The sequence below is a fragment of the Pipistrellus hanaki genome (genome assembly GCF_964339955.1).
Source record: "Pipistrellus hanaki genome assembly, chromosome: 4".
Classification (NCBI taxonomy): Eukaryota; Metazoa; Chordata; class Mammalia; order Chiroptera; family Vespertilionidae; genus Pipistrellus; species Pipistrellus hanaki.
Window position 1 is genome coordinate 74,923,660 of NC_140506.1, and position 11,581 is coordinate 74,935,240.

The following is an 11,581-nucleotide window of genomic DNA, read 5'->3' on the forward strand; positions in this document are numbered from 1 at the left end:
TGACCAACGGGCATCCAGTCTCTGCTTGAACATTCCCAGAAAGAAGATCAGTGGCTCAGCCCCAGTCAGTGGTGGCTGCCTGGACCCCAATACTGAGAGGGTTTCTGAGGCTGCATCTATATTCAGCGGAAGAGAGAGACGGGTTAATTAGTGCACTTTGCCCTGGGCATAGGTAAGGGAGACATGTCCATATGTACTTGCCATTCCTGGTCAGAGCTATCTACTCTGAATTCCATCTAATTGACTTTTGTTTATGAAGATTGGTCTAGTTCAGTGTTACCCAAAGTGTGGTACGCGTACCCCCAGGTGTACGGGAAGAGTTTGGTGGGGGTACACGTTGCACCGGAGTTTGGTGGGGATATGCACTGCACCGTGCTTAGCTCCGCCTAATTCTATGTTCTCATGAGTACGAGGGGTACTCAGAGTTACGAAAATTATAGAAGGGGTACACATATGTCAAAAGTTTGGGAAACACTGGTCTAGTTGATAAATCAGCTTTATATTAGAGTATTATAAGGGAAATGACCAGAGGGCAGAGACTGAAAACTGGGAGTTTAGTGGTGGCTCCACCAAAAACAGTTACTACCTTGAGAAATTTGCTTACCTCCTTGAGTGCCGTTACCTGTTTACCAAATAAGAACATAATATCTGCATGGGAGTGTTTTGAGATGCAAATGCATTTATGAATTGGAAGAAGCTTTGGAAATGCTTATTTATTTTTTTAAAATAAGTACTCTATTGTCAGTATACTATCAAACATTAGAGGTATTTTCCAAGAGTACAGGTGCTTGAGCAGGTATCCAAATATGTACATGTACTAATACAGAATTCAAAACACTGAGCCTTTCTTGTCATAATGATATCAAGACTTCTTTTGTTATCAGAGCAGAGGCTTATTCACACACAGAGCATTCAGAAAGAAAGTGTGGCTGGTTCTCAAATAGCTTTTGTAAACATCAACCTCTCTGCCTCTCCCTCCCCCTTCACTGCAACTCCAAGTCTAATCACTGATGGCAGTTTTAACTGACCTGCGTTTGACTTAACCTCATTCAGTAGAATTATGTAATTCAAATGGTGACTTGACCTAATGGGCCTAACTGACCCCTGTTATTTTGAAGTGGATAGACTAAATTTGTTAAGTACTTATTAGACTGAAAGATATCAGATTGTAAAATGTATTGAATTATTTCTTAGTTTGTTTATAATTACCTTGAAGGCAAAAAATAGGTCTTACCTACCTCTGTTCCTTATAGTACTCAGCATTATATTTTGTAGACTGGATGAACTCAAACAGTTTTCTACACTATTGAAGGAATGAATAAATGAATGATGGAATGAGTGAATAGTTCTCATGTGACTTCCAGATGAACCAGGACCGCTAGTGATGCAATGGCAACAAATGTGTGTGTGTGTGTGTGTGTGTGTGTGTGTGTGTGTGCGTGCGCGCGCGCGAGTGCATGCACGCACATGCTCATGTATGTGTTGCAGAGCTGCTAAGACATTCTTGCTTTAGAATAAAGAGAATTTATCTCAAGAGAACTTTTAGAGACATAAATATACAGTTTATGTAGCCTTAGGCTTCTTAACAGAACCAGTAAAATGACCTGATATGTCAATCTATTTTTAAAATATTATTTGACTATTCAGTCAGTTGCAAGACATCTCTGGTGGTATCTTTACTCATCAAAGGCAGGAGAGGATGGTGGTTAATGGGAACATCTGCAGCTCCAGGTGACCCAGTGTGAATTTCATCTGGGCCCATATCAGCAATTAAAAATAGTATTTCTGGCCAAAACCGCTTTGGCTCAGTGGATAGAGTGTCGGCCTGCAGACTGAGGGGTCCCAGGTTTGATTCTGGTCAGGGACATGTACCTTGGTTGCGGGCACATCCCCAATGGGGGATATGCAGGAGGCAGCTGATCGATGATTCTCTCTCATCGGTGTTTCTGGCTCTCTATCCCTCTCTCTTCCTCTCTGTGAAAAATCAATAATATATATATATATATATATATATATATATATATATATATATATATATAAAACAGCTATAGAACAAACTTGTATCTTAGACACAAATTTGACATCAGCACAAAGTAACCTATGTTTTGAGAATTGCTGATTCATTTATCTGTGATTAAAAACATAACTCAAATTCAATCATGCCCATTGTATGTACAGTATGGACATGTGTTCCTATAACAGGTATCAAATATTTCTGCTCTTGGAGCAATATATTTGCATTTAAAAATAAATGACATTGATTTATCATTAGAGCCTTTTTATATGGAATTTTATCTCAAGAGAACTTTTAAAGACATAAAATATACAGTTTATGCAGCCTTAGGTTTCTTAACAGAACCAAATCAAACTGAATAATAAAGTAAAATGGAATAATAAAATGATCAAACAGTGTAAGATCAAGTCAGAACTGATTTGGAAGCACCTTTATAATTGCTAGGCTGGAAGCAGTCTCTGTAGAATCGGCAGAACTGAATCATGAAATGAATTAAGACCATGCCAAATTATTAATATTTTTCATATACTGAAAAAAAAAAAGTCTTTCTTCATACCTCTCTGGGAACTGGAGCAAAACGTTTCAAAAAGCAGGCAGGGAAAATTGAGGAAAATTAATAAATTGGATATTGGTTATTGTTCTTTAATATCCACTCATTTAATTCTTTGAACATGATGGGCTTTTTTCTTTTCAAAGAACTTTGGAATACCTTATCTTATTTCATCTTTGTGAGGCCTCTCTGAAATTCTTGAGGGGACTACAGGTACAGTAGGTGGTTAAGGGCCTGAGGGTTAGACTCTTCTACTCCTGACTAGGCACCTACAGGTAAGTTCCTTAACTAATACACCCATCCCTGGCATCACCTGGACAAGGGGAATAACAGCACTGTGGTAGACTGGGCTATGCAGTGAAGAGTATAGTTGCTTAGCTGACAGCCTCCAGTTATTAATGCCTCCAGGGTCCCCCTCAGCTTAGGGGGCTGCGGTCACACTGTTCTCGGTTGACCAATGGTTAAGTAAGGCATAGGACTCAGGCTAGGCCACTTCCACCCCATGAAGGACTCCTAGGGTCATCTGTGCCCTGGAACCCCCCACTGGGCTGGTGGAGACTGTATCACCTCTGCCTTGTCTCCACAGCTTCCCTTGCCCATCCTGCTTCCTTCCACTTTACCTTTCACAGGTGCTCTCCCTCTAAACCTTTTGCATTCCTAATTCTATCTCAGCATTTGCTTACAAAGAGCTCAGGAGCCTACCCGCTAATAGTACTTAACTGGAAGGACCTCGAGAAGTTCATGTAGATGAGGTACTTAGCACAGAGTTGGCCCATAGTAAGTACTCAATAAATATTAGCTATTGTTGTATCCTTATCCTGCTTTGTGTTTGGAAGAGTTGAAGCAGTATTGTTAAGTGATTAACCAACTAAACTAACTTTTCTCTACTGGTCAAAGATTTTACACGATGCAATCTCAAAGGAGACCTCTTGACAGCCACATTATCTGATCTGTGTGTCAGTCATAGCCAAAAATACCCGGACCACTCTCTAGTGTTTCTTTCTCCAGATGGCACTCGGCTTGTATGAGAATCAGGTGTTTGAGGAGCCCTGGCTCCACTGGGACGGGTTCTCCAGATTATCTGCACTGTGGTCCCCAAAGAGGCAGAAATCCCATGAGCTCTCCCCAGACTCTTTGTCTACATGACAGTAACCTGTCTGTTGGGCGTATTTCACTAAGTCTCAACTGACTAGGTTTATGTGTTTTACAGCTGTGTCTCAATCAGTTGTCTTTATAGCAAGAGTTTGTATATAACTTCTGAATGGCACTTTGTGCTTTCCAAATATATGAACAACTCAGAAATGAAATGTTCTATTGCTGCTTTCATGTGCCAATTTAGTTCTGTATGCATTTGGCCATTTTTAGATTTTAATTCCTCAATGCAGGACATAGAAATTATTTCATTCTCCTTCTTTTCCCACTATTTATTGGGTCGGCAACTAAGTAATTGCGGTTTCACACACATATGGCTTCAGTTGAATTTTTAGGTTTGCAGACGTAGTACAAATGTAAAACACATTTTGTTATTTGATAGTTGGCTATTCAGCTGTTAATCAGTAAAAAAAGTTTTTTGATCTGTTTTGTAGTTTTCGTTTGGCATTCGTTGAAAAATGGAAAATCAAAAGGAACATTTTCGGCATATTTTGCTTTTTTATTTCCTCAAAGGGAAAAACGCATCTCAAGATCATAAAAAGTTATGTGCTGTTTATGGTGACGAAGCCTTAAAAGAACGGCAGTGTCAAAATTGGTTTGCCAAATTTCGTTCTGGTGATTTTTCACTCAAAGATGAAAAACGCTCTGGTCGTCCAGTTGAAGTTGATGACGCTCTAATCAAAGCAATAATCAATTCGGACTGTCACAGTACAACACGTGAGATTGCAGAGAAGCTTCATGTATCACATACATGCATTGAAAATCACTTAAAACAACTTGGCTATGTTTAAAAACTCGATACATGGGTTCCTCACGAACTGAAAGAATCACAGTTAACGCAACGCATTAGCAGCTGCGATTTGCTAAAGAAACGTAATGAAAATGATCCATTTTTAAAACGACTGATAACTGGCGATGAAAAATGGGTTGTTTACAACAATATCAAGCGGAAAAGATCGTGGAGCAGGCCAGGTGAACCAACTCAAACAACATCAAAAGCTGATATTCATCAAAAGAAGGTTTTGTTATCAGTTTGGTGGGATTACAAAGGAATTGTCTACTTTGAACTCTTACCACCCAACCGAACGATCAATTCTGATGTCTACATTGAACAACTAACGAAATTAAACAATGCAGTTGAAGAAAAGCGGCCCGAATTGACAAATCGAAAAGGTGTTGTATTCCATCATGACAATGCAAGGCCACACACATCTTTGGTCACTCGGCAAAAATTAATGGAGCTTGGTTGGGATGTTTTGCCACATCCACCATATAGTCCTGACCTTGCACCATCTGATTACTTTTTGTTTCGATCTTTACAAAACTCCTTGAATGGTAAAAATTTCAATAATGATGATGATGTCAAATCGTACCTGATTCAGTTTTTTGCTAATAAAAACCAGAAGTTTTTTGAACGTGGGATTATGATGCTTCCTGAAAGATGGCAAAAGGTCATTGATCAAAATGGGCAATACATTACAGAATAAAGTTATTTAGTTCCATGAAAAAATTGTCTTTGATTTTCTTTAAAAAATCCGCAATTACTTAGCTGCCGACCCAATATTAGATGATTTCAGGTGCCAAGCCCTGTACCAAAATCTTTACACCCTAATTTACACTTCCCAAAACTCTTGAGGTAGGTGTTGCATGAAGAAAATGGCACCAGAGAAGGTCAGAGTCTTGCCCAATGTCACACAGCTAGTAGGATTGTATCACTTGAGACTTAGTTTTAAGCACCTAATGACTACTGTGAGTGAACAGAAAAAGGATTGATTAAAAATATATTGAAAAAATATCAGAAAATAATTTAGGGAACAATGTTGGGAGGCAAACAGAATAATTGAGAGGGTGGAAGCACCAGTCTTGAGTCTATGCAGCTGGGAGAATGCCCAGTGCTTCACTCAGAAGTTCCCTCATTTGTTCTTGTGTGTCCCAAGACCAAGACCAGTGTGTGTACCTCTGATGGACTGGACCAAGTCTGAGAAAACAAGCGTCCAGCATTTTCAGCCCTTGGAGTAGAAGGCAGTCTTTGAACATCACCAAGTCTCAGGAGTAGAACTTTCTGAAATATAAGCAATTGTGGAAGGCAGAAAAATGTCCTTCATCCCAAATATGTCCATAGAACCTATGAATATGTTAGGTTATATGGCAAAGGGAAATTAAGGCAGCAGATGGAATTAAGATTACAATCAGTTGACCTTGAAATAGATAGGTCATCGTGGATTGTTCAAGGGGTCCTCATACATGGAAGAGGAATACAGAAAAGTCAGTGTCAGAGTGATGGAGTGTGAGGAAGGCTCAATTGGCCATTGCTGGTCTCAAACATGGAGGAAGGGGCCACAAGCCAAAGAAAGTGGGTGGCCTCTGAAGCTGGAAAAGACAAGAAACAGATTTGTCTGTAGGGTCTACACGAATGAACACATGCCTACTGACCCTGATTTAACCTAGTGAGACCCAATTTGCACTTCTGACCTCCAGAAAGGTAAGATAATAAATTTGTGGTGATTTGTTATAGCAGCCATAGAGAGCTAATATGGCAGGTGGGGTGCTGAGAAGCCAAGACAAATATCTATTGGAATGAAGATCCAGGATTCAAACCAAGTCTGTCTGTTTCAAAAGTCCATACCCAGGAACACTGTATAATAACGATTTACACTGGAGAGAACTCAAAATGAGAACACTGAAGGCCAGAACAGAGCTGTGTAGCAAAGCAGATGGCGTGGAAGCTGTGGAGTGTGTGGCAATAATCTGAGCAAGACATAGAGAAAATGGAGAGGAAATAAACCCAGGCTTTAGAAATGCTGTCTTGCAGGGGAGAATGAGCTGAGATGGGAATAAAGGGCCTGCCAGCTGGTGTTTTGGCTCCAAGTTGCCATGTAAGCCTGCATATGAGGAGAGAGGGTTTTAGAAAACCTTAAAAAGCTTTGGACAAAATGTTGCCTATCTCAAGCATCCAACTGACTCAGGGGGCTACGGTGAGAGCCAAGAAGATAGAATCAAAGAGAGAAAAATCGGAAACACATTGAATCCTTGGGTGGAGGATCAGATTCAGAGTAAGTCCCTTTTAGCATGTACATTCACTGCAGCAAAGCAAAGCAAATTCATTTAAGAGTGTAAAGAAGGGAGAGTGTAATACATTTCTAGGACACAGAAGGGTGATAAATGAAACAGTGCAATACTGCTAAATTATGACATAAAATTAGATTGTTATTTTCTATATTCAAAATGCTATTTTTTTTTTTCCTTTTTAAAAACATGTTCCCAGGGACTTTCAGATGCTTGCTACTGATCTTGATCTACATTTCCCGTGAGATTTAGAACCCTCCACTGTAAGTCAGCCATGGTGGCGACGTTGGGGACTGGATGGGCAGAACCACAATTCCCACAGTTTGAGAGAGACTACTAGAAGTGGCTTTTATAGACGTCAGCTTCCATTTTTTTTGTTCTCAACCATATGAGGATCACAGCTATGGACCACTTTTTTGGTTCTCTGCGCTTTCCTAAAGGGCCCTCAGCAAAGCAGAAATTGGCCATGAATAATGCCATTTGTTTGTTCTGACCTGACCTGACCTTACTAATGAATTTGGGCGCACTCCTAAATCAAAGGTCAAATCCCTCTGGCAAACACCTGGTTTTGTGATCTCTGTCTTGCCTTGTGCAAGTTGCCCTGCACTCTGTGTGGCCTCTTTGGTCTTCCAGGCTGGACATGGTCCTAAAGCCTCCTGCCAGCCTCTGGCTCCTGTCTGCCCCTGACTTCACACACTGAAATGAGAGCTAATTGGAACCTACACCTCAATCCAGTCTGGAGGACCAGCCGCCAGCCTGTCACAGGGGGAAGAACTTCCATTCTTGTCCTTTTCCCGGACACTGGATTCTCATCCAGATTCTATGAGTGTCCGAGTCCTGTTTGTCTTTAGAATTTCTAATTTCTTCATCATCTTTTTCCGATTTGGTCTTGATTTCTTTCTGTAGTGCTTTCTCCCTTGAGAATGTGTGTTCAATCCAAGCATCTGCTTACAGCCTCCTTTTGAACACTCAGGTAAATATTCATTGAATTTCCGTAGCATTGTTTTCCTCCTCTTGCAATAAATTATCCTGTCTCCTCTTGGAGGCCACCATGTCTCCTTACTGAATTCCAGGCTTTGCATGTGCATGCAAAATCCCTCTGAATTTATCTTCATCTCCAGTGCCACCTCACCTTGACTGTTTTCTATAGTCTGCATACTTTTGCCGCTATCTGATATTAATGCACTACACAGCCTACAGAAAAGCTTGCTAACTTTGTTCTTTCCTTGTCTGTGCTGATCGAATTCCTGAGTGAGTAACTATGGGGAACAAGGCAACTGCCCAAGCATAGATCCCTCAGGCTTTCCAGCCCCCAGAAGCCTGTGCCACACAACGTTACCTGCCTCACAAACTCACCCATTTCTTTTTTAAAAATATATTTGTCAGAGAAAAAGGGAGAGAGATAGAAACATCAATGATGAGAGAAATAGTTGATCTGCTGCCTCCTGCACACCTCCTATTGGGACTCAAGTCCACAAGCCGGCATATGCCCTAACCAGAAATTGAACCATGATCTCCTGGTTCAGAGGTCAAAGCTCAACCACTGAGTGACATCAGCCAGGGCAACTCCAGCCTCTTTTTGCTCACATCAAGAAGACTGACTTCAAAGCTGAGCAGAATGGTGGATTGGCCCCTTGTGGCCCCAGGCATCATGTCTACACCAAGAACTTTCCAGTCTCAAAATGGGTTTCATAAGCCCGAGGCTGATGGGGAAACCTGTTTATACACCCAGGACCATTCGATAGCCCTAGCTGGTTTGGTTCAGTGGATAGAGCATCGGCCTGCAGACTGAAAAGCCTAGGATTTAATTCTGGTCAAGAGCATATGCCTGGGTTGTAGGCTCTATCCTCAATATGGGCATGCAGGAGGCAGCCAATCATTGATTCTCTCTCTTCATTCATGTTTATATCTCTGTCGCCTTCTCCCTTTCTAAAATCAATTTTAAAAAATACAAAAGGTAATATTAATATTACATAGTATAACGTACTTGGAAGAGAAAATGTAAGCATTGTTCAAATGTCAGGCATTACCCCTAAGGCAAACCCCACTCACTCTCCACAAGACCCCAAGCAATCCAAAGATGCCAAAAGGGGGGTTTCATCATTTGTCAGTCCACATAGGACTGAAGGTAAGGGGAAATTTTCTTGTCCTTATCTCAACTGAAGAGCATTTCTCTATGGCATGGTATCAGGGAAACCCTCACCAGGACAACTGGGAGGATCCCCAGAGCCCTTAACTGGGTGGCTAAAAGATCAAGAAGCACCACGAACCTTGTGTTTGCAAAGGCTCCACCTCTCCTAGCTGCATAGTCTGGGGCAAGTTATTCAATTTCCCTGAACTGCCACATCCTATTTTGTAAAATGCAGTGATACCATGTGACTAGATTGTTTTGCAATGAAATGAGAGGATGTTTTTTCATCATGGTGTCTGGCTTCTGATCTGGTAATGACTTTCGGATTTTTGGGATTGTAGCTGGTGATTTTGTGGGATTTTCACCAGAGGAGAGAATTCTCTAGGCATCCTGGACTTGGGGGAGGCCAGTCTGCACACAGACATGAATCTGGGGTGAGGCACTTGCTTCTGGAGTGGGACTGCCTGGGTTCAAATTTCTGAATAGTCTTAGGTGGGCAATGAGCATAATAGGAAAGACAGGATTTTGTAAGGATTAAAAATATAATTCATGTGAAGTATGTAGCAAATATTTTATTTACACATTTATTAAAATCTAAGACCTTGATTATTTTAACATATTTTTCTAGGAGGATGGGATGGGGAATAAATACAGTTTTTCCAGCTAAAAGGGAAGACTAGGTTAATGTTCATAGCAACTCTGCATTTTCAGAGTTTTGTGTACATTGATCCTCAAAACTGTGAGATGACTAAGGCAGTCATTACTGCTCCCAGTTTATCGAGGAGGCAATTGAGACATGGAGAAGTTCAGTGGCTTTTCCAAAGTCACAGCCCATAAGCAAGAGCACTGATCCTTCTGACGCTTAGCCCAATGATCCATCGTCTACTGACTCTCACAGTGAAAGGCAAGTCAACAAGAGCATGTCCTCTGGGCTGAAGTTAGGACGATTTCCTTTTAGACCTTTAATAATACCATTTATTTGTTTTAGTCCCACACGTAGCTTCTCTCCTTCTCTGCCTGCTGCTTGCCTCTTAGCAAGAAAAGGACATCAGCTCAGTGATTCAGCTGGTCTTTGACATTCCAGGCATCAAGTAGAATCACTCTCTGAGGTCAATTCAAATGATTATTTGAGAGACTCAATTTCCTTTAGAGAAGGCACATTGTCAGTTCAATCTACTGTGGAATTTGTAGTATTAATGAATTGAAGTATACTTTAGGGATTTCTCTCAGATGCTTATTTTAATTTAAGCTCTAGGGGTTTAACTTTCCCAAATACTCAATTTTGTTCATTATGAAAACTAATAACTGGCTTATTTCGTTGCTAATTTGGGTACGAAGGTTAATTATCTATAGTGGAGTGGTCTCAAGCTAATCTAAAGTCTACCTGAACATGGCACTGTGGCTAATTGATTGCCCCATGCTCTGAGAAATTAGCATTTCTTTGTGGGGAATAAAAAGCTTCCTTGATTTGGATTCTCTTTGCTCTGTTTTTGTAAAAGGAGCAGCATCTCTCCAAGATGGTGAACAATCTTTCCCCTTTTTAGGGAACTATGGAATCCATTCAGTTATTCCTGTGAGAATGTCCCACTGGGTTCCATCTCAGCATCTTCCTTTCCCCCCAATAATACACCCAGTCACTGCTCCCACCATTGCTTGTTCAGCACAAAATTGGGGGTTATGGATATATATTTTTACATCGCTCTAGCACAATTCTAATCCAACCAGAGTGGCTCACCTTCTAAAATATACCAAAAGTAATTACAACAACCTAAATACTAATAATGCCTTGCTCTCTGTGTGGTTTCAAAAGGACAATGCATTTCACAGGCATTTCTGCATCTTTCTAAGAGTCCCGTGAAGCACATAGGACACTTAATTTATTCTCCTCTGTAGGGGGTGAAGAAATGGAGGCCCAGAAATATCAGGTTCACATAAAAGCAGGAGTGATTCTGTGCTCTTCCTACTTTACCATACCACTTCCATGATCTGTCATGCACTCAAAAACTGTGTTATTTTCAGGATTATCTACTATTTCAGACACTATGCTATAGAATTCTGTTGAGTGCACTCCAAGAAATATAATTTTGTCTCCAGAAAGTGAGATGTACTAATGCTGCCAATAGGATTCTAGAGGAAACTCCATTATTTGACGTTGACATCTTGCCTGTAAGGTCAACCCTTCCTCCCTCTGCTGGCTCTGTTCTTAGAACAGAAGGCAAGGTGTCTCGGTCTAATTGATGCTTCCGCTCCTCTTAAGGACTAATGCAAGATTTGGCCCTGAACTTCCTATGCACATGTTAGTCTTTGAAGCTCTCTTTCCACCATCCACCTCTGATTTATTTAAAAATTACTTTCTAAACCAACTTGAAGCAGCTCAAAATTAATTTAAACTCCCCAAAAACTGAATTTGTCACTGTCCACCATTGTAATTTGTTACGTTACATTATAACCTACTACAGAACCGTGGCAATGTCAGAACTCCGATGATGTAGTGTGGTTTCCATCTACAATATATCATAAGAGCAGTTTCAGCTTGGATGATAGATGGAGCAAGCCTGGGAAGAATTTAAAAAGAGACCTAAATTTCTAGAATTTTTTTTATACTCTTTAAGTGGCTGAAGGCGTCACCCCCAAGAGATTACTGAAAGTCTAAATCATTTTTTTCTCC